We start from the raw sequence: 11,399 nt of genomic DNA, 5'->3' as shown, positions 1-11,399 counted from the left end.
CAGAGAAGTTGTTCATCTTCAACCCACACTCCTGAATTCCAGATATCATAACCATGGAAAATTTATGTTCCTTGGGATACAAGTATGTTCAGCTGTGTTGTGAAATTAGCAGATTAGGTGGTAAATTCTATAATACTTAAATAGTAAATCTTTGGTGTATTCTGCATGTTTTCAAAGCTCACTTCTACTTCCAGTACCTAGATGGAAATGAAAATGGCAAACCTAAGACCTAATATGAAAAGAGAAGGGCCTAAGTGTCACTAACAGATTATTATATCTTTAATACTAGGGATCGTACATTCTACATCCTAAACAAATAATCTTGCCTGTGGTGTGTACTTGCTAGATAAGGTTCTACCACGTAATCAGATCAAAAGCAGACAGAGTAGCTTAAGAACACATATTTCAAGTAATAGCTTTTCTATAAGCCTTGAATTTTGCTGCAGATTCTAGAAAATGTTAAGCATTTATTTGAATCTGGGGTGTAACGAAGAAGTGAAATAAGAGCAGAAGGGTTCTCAAATGGTACCAGTTAATCAGGGGTTGATTTTGTTTCTCCAGCAGTTTTCAACAGATTAGAGACATATGCCATCCCGTATGAATATTTTGCTAAAAATGAGTGACAAGGCTGAACGTGTCACAAAATTTAGGGCTATTTTTTGCTAGTGAGCAATGAATGTAGCATAAGAATGTAAAGCATATCCATAGAGGGTAGCCCAAGGGTTCTGTCCAGCCCAGTGTCCCATTGACAGTGGTCAAAACCATGATTAGGGCCAGTTAGTAGATTGCGGCAAATGTTACAATGTGCCTTCCTAGCAGTCTCCCAGTGGTTCCACCACTTGAACGACCAGTGGTTGTTATGTTCCTCTGAAAATTTTCTGACTCTGCAGCACATTTTCTGAGATGCAGTGAACATGGATTTAAATGTGGCAGATGGGAGCTTTCTCTGTGCTGTCAGTTTATTTCAGCTAATAACAGTATTAGGAATGATTACTGTATTTCAAACATGGAGGCAGGGGTAGTTTCAAAGAGGTTTTGTACAATTACAGGGTGGTTACCACAAAGTCAGTAAGGCACTGCTGAGTGCAGCAGCCTTGTGATACATAGTTGTATGCTTAACACATAGTCCCACAGGACCTGTTTTGCTTTTATAAATACACAGGGTCAAGTGGATTTGATTCCAGTTTGCATGTTGTTGTAAGAACAGAATTTGGTTCCGTTTATACAGCTGGACAGGCTATGTGTTTTCTTTCACAAAACACTTTGGAGGTGTTGTTTGGAAGATGAAGCCTAAGATTAAATTGGTTTTGCTTTAATAAATAGTCCATTTCAATGCCACCTTGGTAGGTATAGCAAGGCAAATTGTTAAGGTGCTAGTGAGAGATATTTATTATGCAGAGGAAGAATTACATCTCACTACAGCAAAGGGATATAGCTACCTCTTGCATCTATTATAGGCCTAGATTTGTGTGCAAGCTCATGCTAACCCTGTGAAAATAAAGAGCAGATTCAGTCTGTTAGCTTTCTTAAATGCCAGATCTCTTGATCTAGGGCCAAAGCTAATGCTGTCTGCCAGTGTTCTTTTTGTTGTGCTGGGAGTGTGGAATAATGCTGTCCCTGTACTTACTGGTTTTCTTAGTCTGGTGGATTTCTAGCACTCCCGCAATGATTCACTCAAGAGTACAGGACCACTGAAAGTCAAATATGAATGGATTTCAGACTTCTGATCTCTCAGGAAGCATCTCTTGAACTCCTTGTTTGTACCCTCTTTAGAACGGAAAGTGGTACAAAGAATTTCTGAGTTAAAAACAAATTAATGATTAATAAACTGTTTTGAATTGGACTTAAATTGCAGTTAAAATAGTAATGTGATGCATAAGGCATTCTTCTTATTCTGTAGTCAGGGAAACAGAGACTCATGTTTGCTATTTTTTAGGACAAGTGTTATACCCGTTTGTAGCTGTGCAGCTGTCTACCGAAGACAGTAGGCAACTGTCTCTGCATACATGCAGGCATATGTATAATTGTCTGTCGGAGACCTGGTTTTCTTTTCTTTTAATCACATAGGTGGTTAAGTAAATGAGCTAACCCTTGTTAAACCATCATCAGTGTTTAATACATCCTTTATTAAGATAGATAGTGCACAAGTTCACCTCTAAAATTGCTGTGACATGAAACCTAATACCAGTAACAGAGGGACCAAAAGCTTGTAACAGATTGGGACCAAAAGCTTATAAGTCATAACAAGTATTTTTCACCTGAATAACAGCTATTGTTTCTTAAAAGTGGAGGTAAGTTTCAATTGCTGGAAACTATGACAGTAGCCTGAGTATGTTGTCACAGGAAGTGCTAGTACTTTGCTACCGACTCGTTTTTTGCTTCAAGCCATTTCCCACCGTTTATTTTGTTTGTCAGTTTTTTAGTTCAGATGATTTACTTTGGAATGGTAGGATTGAGGATAGTAGAAACACATCCTAATAGTGTTTACAGGTGATCAGAAAAGTACTAACAATGCTCCAGTGTCATGATTATTGGTCTTACTATTTGCGGACAAGAACAACTGAGAAATTATTGAATAAAATGCTGCATGACAAGCGTTTTTTCAAGAAACCAGGCATGGTTCAGGTGAGTGATGATTGTTTCCCTTTGTACTGCTTTTTCACTGGAGAATTGGGCAAGCAGAGGGCTATCCTGAGAAGAACTTTGCATTAACTGAAGAGCTTTGGACCCTGGAGCTTGAAAGATGTCAAATGGCATGTCAAAATCACCCTCTGGTTAACCAGTTAACAGAATTGTTGGGGGGGAAAAAGACCCTGTTTGGAATAAAAGGAAAAGAAAATGGTTTTGTATGCTGTTAAAAAGTTTCTGTGGATTGTTCCCTTCTTAAGTGCAAGAAAAGGAGGTATGGAAACAGTATTTTTCTTTATTCTGGTGAAGAAAGTTGAACACACACAAGAAGAAGAAAGTGGGGAAAAGTGGGGAAATAAGTAATGTATGAAAAGACACAATTTTTCATTTCAAAGAGAAGAAAAACTTGCATCAAAATGACTTTTCTTTGATAATAACACTGAAAGTCTGGAGGGACTTTTCAGTGAGCTCCATCTCTTTCTGCCAGAGAGCCTATGTGAAAGAAAGCTGTGATTCTCTAAAGAGATATGCCTGAAAAGTACATTGACCCTTTCTTGACATACAGCAGAAGGTTTGTGAGAAAAGATGTATTGTACCTGTCTGTAGAGTAGTAGTCATTCTTCAGTATTAAAAGATTATTTGAAACTTTGAGAGAGATGTGTGTTGGATTGTACATCAGTGGTGTGCTGATATGCAGCACCTTTTATGGAAAGACTTTTCTACAGGATGGTTATACTATCTATTGTATTTGTTTCATGTCTAGCTACACTTCTTGGGACTACAAGTCCAATTATAAATTCCTGTAGTAAAACAGCAGAGTTTAGAAGTATCTAGGGGTTATGGAAGGGTTATTTCATATATAATAATGATATAATCTTAACAAATGTTGAAACCTTACTTGGAGTACTGTGTACAGTCCTGGTGTCCTCAACGTAAAAAGGACATGGAACTGCTGGAACAAGTCCAGAGGAGGGCCACGAGGATGATCAGGGGACTGGAGCACCTCCCATATGAAGACAGGCTGAGAAAGTTGGGTCTGTTCAGCCTGGAGAAGAGAAGGCTGCGTGGAGACCTAATAGCAGCCTTCCAGTATTTGAAGGGGGCCTATAGGGATGCTGGGGAGGGTCTCTTCATCAGGGACTGTAGTGACAGGACAAGGGGTAATGGGTTAAAACTTAAACAGGGGAAGTTTAGATTGGATATAAGAAAGAAATTCTTTACTGTGAGGGTGGTGAGGCACTGGAATGGGTTGCCCAAGGAAGTTGTGAATGCTCTGTCCCTGGCAGTGTTCAAGGCTGGGTTGGACAGAGCCTTGGGTGAGATGGTTTAGTGTGAGGAGTCCTTGCCCATGGCAGGGGGGTTGGAGCTTGGTGATCTTAAGGCTCTTTCCAACCCTAACTATTTTATGATTCTATGATAAATAACTAGCTACCCAGCAGCTCCTAACCTGAAAAGCAAGTCCTGATCTTCTGCATAGTTCTTTTCAAATAGAAAGTGCTCATTTCTAACACAGAGGGCACATGAAATATTCAGACAGTGTTTTATTATCCCAAAAGGTGTGGGAGGAAACATTCCCTGTTAAGTGAGTCATTATTTTGTGGAGAAAGGTGGAGGAAATGAGGGAAGGAGCAAAAAGAACAGAGTCAAAGAAATCTGCAGAAAGTGTTTTTCTTCCTTCCCCCCCCCCCCCCCCCCCCCAATTAAATCACATCAGAATTTTCTATAGAGGGGATTTCTCTCAGTCACCTAATTACTTAGGAAAATGCAAGTAAAGGCAATGAAATGATGATGGTCTACTTATTCTATACTTTTTCTTGTTATATTGAAGAAACACTGACAAGGCCCACAATACTTCTTATATATATGTCACTCATTATAAAACAGAATAATTTATTCTGCTGATTCTTTATTTTCAATGACTGTTGAAATATGATCATAAATCATAAGCTGTTAGCCATGTAACAGAAATAGATTATTTTATTATTATCTTCAATTTTCCTGGAAACTGTAGGAATATCAACAATTATCACTTTATTGAGTGACTACTGGTGGGGTGCTGTGGAAAGTATACTTTCCTTAAATATTTCTTAGTATTTCATACAAGTGGGAGGATATGTAATATTGCTTCAACTCATTTTCATGGCAGAACTAAGAGTTGCAGCCATTCCTCACATTTCTGATGAGCAACTCCTTTGTTTGAATTTCTTGATCTCATTCACATCCTTTAGTCCAGGATTCCTAGTAATGTTATTCTAGAATTGTGAGTTGTCCAAATTTTCAGCCAGCACTTATAGAATCAAAGAATCATAGAACGGTTTGGGTTGGAAAGGACCTTAAAGATCATTCAGTTCCAACCCCCTGCCATGGGCAGGGACACTTTCCACTAGACCAAGTTGCTCAAAGAATATATTCAAGAATATACTTCATTTTATGTATGATTGTCGTGGTTTAAACCCAACCACAAACCTCTTTTGCTCACTCCCCCCCTTCTTGCCCTCCCCCTGCTTCTGGAGGGACGGAGAGGAGAATCAAAAAGAATGCAACTCCCACGGGTAGAGGTAAGAACAGCCCAATAACTAAGGTATAACACAAATCACTACTGCTACCACCAATAATAATAATGCTAAAGGAAATAACAAGAGGAAAGAATACAACACCTTAACACCAGCCGACCAATAACTCGCCCCACTCCCCCCAGCCAAGCACCGACCGATACCTCCTCCAACCCTGCAGTCACAGCCCTTCCGGGTAACTCCCTGTTACCTCCTGGGCATAACGTGCTGTGGTATGGAATACCTCTTTGGCTAGTTTGGGTCAGGTGTCCTGTCTCTGCTTCCTCCCAGCCTCCCCTCCTCCCTGGCAGAGCATGAGGCTCATAAAGTCCTTGGCCAGACCAAACATTCGAGCAGCAACTGAAAACATCGGCGTTATCAGCACTGTTCCCAGGCCAAAAGATCAAAACACAGCACTGCACTAGCTCCTAAGAAGGAGAAAAATGACTGCTGCTGCTGAACCCAGGACAATGATGATCAAGATACATATTTATGAGATAGGATAGTGACATTAGGCACAAAATCTCTGTGCCTGTCTACTTAACTGTACTTTATTGAAGCCGTACCTTACCTAAAGGTTCTGTCACATTAAACAGAACGCTTGTGCACGTGCGTGGTAGTCCATTTTTTCTGACAATTTTCTCACTATTCACAGACTAAGGGAAGGTTTAGAACCACTTTGATACATCAGTTAAGCACATGAGCTTAGTGGGATGATTCTAGACTCAGCACTTAATTTACCTTCCTCAGTCCCTAGCCTTCATTTCTGCTTTCCACACATATATATGTATACTCGATTACAATGGGAAAAGAGTAACATAAAACTGTAGAGTGGATTGGGTTAGAAGAGACCTTAAAGACCATCTAGTTCAATCCCCCTGCCTCGAGATTACTTTACTTGTGAGGATTTTTTAACCAAAGGTCTTGTAGCACAGTGTTGGTTCAACATTTGCTCTTAATGATTTATGCGACTCAAAGTGATTTATTTTTACTAGGAGGCCGTAAAAAGAGGGGGAAGAAATCTTTGTCTGAAAGATAAATTTTTACAGTTTAAATTCAATTATACCCCGCTGTGGCTTTTAGAATGGACGATGTCGGAGGAAAACAGTAATTTTTTGTCCCTGTGGAGCCGTTCCCTGCGGCAGCAGCAGGAGAGCGGGATGCGCTGTGCGCCGTTCCAACGGCAGGAGGCGCTCTAGGATTTTCACACCGAGAGCGGGCTGTGTCACGGGCGGGCGAGGGGGTGCTGCGGCCCCGACCGGGTGTGCTGTGGATTGGCCGCAGCGAGGCTTTCGCGCAGGAACAGGGCTTCATCATGGGAGGATGGGCTTGCTTAACGCTGTGTTTTCCAAAGTGAATAACGGCAGGTGATGTTTTTCACTTCGCTTGGAGCACAGAGTGAATTGTGCCCCTTTCTCTGTATTAAGTTTTAGGGGACAACATTAATCTGGGGATCTCATTGCGTGTTCATTCTGGTCTATATAACCTTTCTCAAAAGAAATGAAATTAAACAATGCCAGGGTATTGCGATGTGTAAATAAATACCTTATCACACTTTCTCCCTGCTATATATCTTAGTATTAATCATGCTTTTGTAGTGTTTACATTACTTGCTCTCAACATGCAAATTGAAGCAGGTAGCAGATTTTCAGTCCAGCTCAGTAAGTTTCAGTTAAACCAACATGCAAATGCTGATGCAGATGAACCTGGGAATATTTCTGTCTGTGAGGGTTAGCGTGTTTATATCAATAGTGGCCTTAGTTTATAGCTTGGAGAGTATCAGGAAGCATCACATTTTATCATTGATGCAAACAATAATAGAAAGTTATATAAAAAAAAATCTGATCCCGTTAATTCATGTCCTGGGTGTTAATATACAGCTTTTCATTAATCAAAAAGCCAAAAAATTTCCACTTTTTTTTTTTGTTTTGTTTTGTTTTGTTTGATTTTGTTAAAAGCATTGATAATCTAAAACACTGTTAGGACTCAAAGGATGAAAAAATTACTTAAAAAATTTTAAATGGGTATTCATATGTTACTACTGATACTCCAGGTAACAAACATGTTTTGAATTAAGCATTTGGCTGTGTAACACCCAAGTGTGGGGGTTTCAGTAGTGAGTTACTTACTCTGTTGCTCCGGCATATACTGGTAATGTGTTTTCTGTTTGATTCTTATACCCTTTCAATGCTAAACTTACTTGATGGTAAAATATTCCAGTTCACTCAGTAACAGATTCACTCTAAATATTTGCCCCCAGGAACTGTTGCAGAGCAGGAGAGCAGAGCTGGGGAATGTCATATTTCCAGCTCTTGAGTATGAGCTGTATTAAAACCTATTGGTCTTTCTCTTTAGAAAGCAAAATGAACACAAAACAAATTGAGCTGAAAATCAATGAAATTGTTCCTGTATTAAGCAAAGCCAGAGAGTGTACATTGTTTTCCTCTTGGATCCTCATGTGACAAATTTCTTTTTTGAATAAAAACCTAGACTCTAAGCCAAAAGACATCTTTCTGTAAGGTCATAGAGATAGGGGAAGGGAATACAAAAACCCGTCTGTGTTCAAAAGGACTATATTTTTTATTATTTGGGTTTTTTTGCCTTTTAAGTACTGGATATTTAACCTGCTTTCAGTTTTTTTCTGGGACCACTTGAATTGCTTGTAAGAGGACTGATATTTCAAAGGATAGGCTATCAGCGTTTTCTGAAAGTAAAATCCATTACAGTTCCTCACAGAGCTAGAAATGTAGGCACTCACAGGCAGGAGACATTACAAGCAAAGTAATGTGTCTTCTTATTACTTTACCGATAACCTTCCAGTGATTCATACTTAAACTTTGCTATTGCACTCCTGAATTTAACTTCTGCTTTAAAAGTGAATAGGAAGCAAATCCAGAATTGGTTATGACACTCTTGTCTAATGACAAAGAAATTGAGTGAACGTCTCAATTCCCCACTTGCGTATTACTTTTCCTGGTCAACATGGGGGAAAATGAAGTCCTAGTCCTGATGTTGTCAGCTTGCCTGATGGTTTTTACTTAACATTTTCCTAAAGGATGGCAAAAATTCCAAAATTTCATCTGAAAAAACAACTACAACTTTAAAAGTATTTTGACTCTGTTTGAATCTACCCTTAGGCTTGAATGGGAATCATGCTCTGCTTGCAAAAGTGTACCCTCTCCAGTGCCATCCAACAGCAAAACATTGCAACCCTTGCAAAGAAGTCTCCATATTAGCAGGAGCTCTTGCCGCTGGCAGTGCTGCAGAAAGTGATGATAGTGACACAGAAGTTGCTGACAAGCTGACACTGCATATTAATCTGTGGACAAATGGTTCATGGTCAGACCATTGTGCAAGTCACTTGAGCCCTGTTCCATACTGTGCTCACTGTGGAGGCTTGTATGTGGAAATGAAGTTACTTAATCAAGGGCTATTCACGTATCCACTGTTTTCTTATGGTAGTTGAAAATTAGATGCCACTTTCAGTTGGCTAATAAGCTACATGGGGTGTCAAATCCTTGCTCCCAACAAACAGAAATGGTCAAATTCAGGGGAAAATAAGAGATGCTGCCAACCACTTCTGCAAGAAGCAGTATTTTCCAGTTCTTGTTATCTACCTCTGTGATTAACGTTGAATTTGGAAAAGTAAAGATAAATTGGACTTCTGACCCTGCCAAACTGTGGCACTGTTTGCTTTAGACAAATGCCAGCTGTAAGTTACAATAATAGTAAGGTGCAGACCTGAAATGTCCACAATTCCAGAACATTTTCTCCTTGCTGCTTGCGACAGTGGGTTTTTGCACACATGCAGATTGGTAAAGACTATTTAAACACTTTGCTACATGTTATCATTACATCTGCTACCTGCTGCTTCCAGCTACTTCAGCCTTTGAAACTGAAGGAGAAATGATTCTTTCATTGCGTGTGCTAATTCTGACAGTGCTGAATCAAACTCTGCCAGTTTCTGAAGAATCATTTTTAGTAATTGATTCTATGGGCTGTGACAGTTCTGCCATTGGGCATTGAGCTTTAACTCCAACATCGCTTGTACAGGTATAAAGCAGAAAAACCTCCACATAGATACAAAAGTGTATAACTAATGAAAGGAGAAACAGAGCCTATGTATAGACTGACATAAGCATTTGTGTAACTAAGTACAACTGATATTGAGCTGAAATCTGAAAAAATGTAATTTAAAGCATATTTGTGATGTGAGTCAGGTGGTACTTACTTGCAGAAGGTGCCCAAGCTGGCATTTCTGCCTACTTACTGTGGCTTCTGGACTAAACATGATTATGAAGTTGAATAAAATATGTTGAATTTGTGTTCTTAAACTGGATAGCAAAGTAATGAAGAAATTAAGGAACTGAACACCTGCTTTTGTAGTGACTGCTGGAGTGACTGATGTTTCTCCATCTTGAGGGTGGTTAAACTATGGGACATGTGAGGCCCTCGCTGATGTTACTTCATGAGGAATGTATCTGCTTTGTGTAATACTTTAATGTATATTTTGCATGCGATTTGACAGGCAATAAAATGTAAATAAGCCAGGTGTCTGTGCCCAAGAAAATGAAGAAGAATATTATTATTTTTCAAAATGATTTGTGAATAATTTCCCAGAAGAAAAAATGAAAGAAATGCCAGAAGCTCAGTAAAAGCTTCTGGATTTTCTGCTTCATGTCCATTAAAACACTTTTAAGCAGCATTTGCTGTTGAGATCCTTGCTTGGTTTTAGCTACCCAAACACAGCAAGCAGCATCAACAGATGCAGTGGACTATGTTTAGTATTAATCCACAGGTACAAATGTTGTTCCTGAGATAACCTTAGGAAGCTATTTCTGTTTTGATTTCTTCAGTATCCATTTTATTTTCCAAGTAAGTGCAATGATATTTCTTTACTTGCAGCTTTCCAATCAACTTTTTCTAAGTTTCTTTTAGAGGTCCATAGTTAAATAAACTTACAGGCTAGCTGCACTACTTAATGCTGTGTTTAGACACCTCTGTATTTACTATACTTTTATTTACTTTCACTGTTCTTCAAAGCTACGTGCTTTAATTCAAATACAGCATGTTTTTGTACTTGAATTATTCATTCACTAAAATGCTAGATAAGGTGAAATTGTCAGGAAATATATTCTGTATAGATATGGCTTTTGTATGCTTAAACAAAGGTCAGATATTATTGCTAAATATCTTTGTAACTTTAAATTATAGAAAAAAGCTGTATTTGATGTACTTAACCCAATGTTTTAAAGACTGAACAAAAATATGGTTTATTTGATCATGTCTGGGGTTGATGCATGACTAAGAAGTGGAAAAAACCTTGGAAGTGATATAGTAAGGCATATTTGGTTTATGTTCTAATTACTCAAATTTCATAAATATAAAAAATTCAGAAAGATTAGTGATGTAGAGAAATCAGTGATTTTCAGTGTAATCTTGTGTAATAAGACTTGGTGCTTTTTTATTTTTATTATATTAAACATATTTTCACATTCATAAGTACATAAATCTCTCATAAAATTTGCCTAGACTCAAAGGAAGATTTGGTAGAGCAGTGTCTTTTCCCCCATAAAACTGTTTCCCACAGTGAAAATTATGTTCAGATATTCCTTGTTACTGCGTAATGGAACACAAGGGCAGATTATATTCTATGTGAAATATATTAGTAAAATGAGAAAGAAGGAAAACATTGATACAAGAGTAGACAAACTGATTCAGTCTTCCCTTTCATACAAAAATTGTATGTACCATAGCGTAGCCAACAGAGAAAGGAGCACAAAATATTTTAGCTATCTCTTTTCCTCATACCAGTTCAGGGAAATGGAGATCGAGAATGGCAGTGTTGGGCCAGCTTTAGTGGATGAGAACTCTAAAAGGAAAATAAAACTGCTTACTTAGCATATTTGGCAGTTAATTGTGACTTTCAAAACATGACCAAGTCTTTTTGTAAAGCAGCCAGCCTGATTAATAAAAGTTACTGCACACTTCCACAGGTTTCGGCCAATCTTACTGTCTCCTTGCTAAAACCTCATATTCCCCTGTCTGTTTTGCTCTTTCTGCTAGATACATGTACTTCAGTTGTACTGAGACAGAGTTTGAGTAGTCTGCCCCCAACCAGAAAGGGAGTATGGTAATGTCTTCCACCTGGGAAGAGTCACAGCTTCTCATATTAACTGAAAATAACACTCAGATGAGAGGATTAATGGAAGAAAAAAA

Source organism: Lathamus discolor, chromosome 2, assembly GCF_037157495.1.
Source record: "Lathamus discolor isolate bLatDis1 chromosome 2, bLatDis1.hap1, whole genome shotgun sequence".
NCBI classification, from domain to species: Eukaryota; Metazoa; Chordata; class Aves; order Psittaciformes; family Psittacidae; genus Lathamus; species Lathamus discolor.
Note: the sequence above shows the minus strand (reverse complement) of the source record.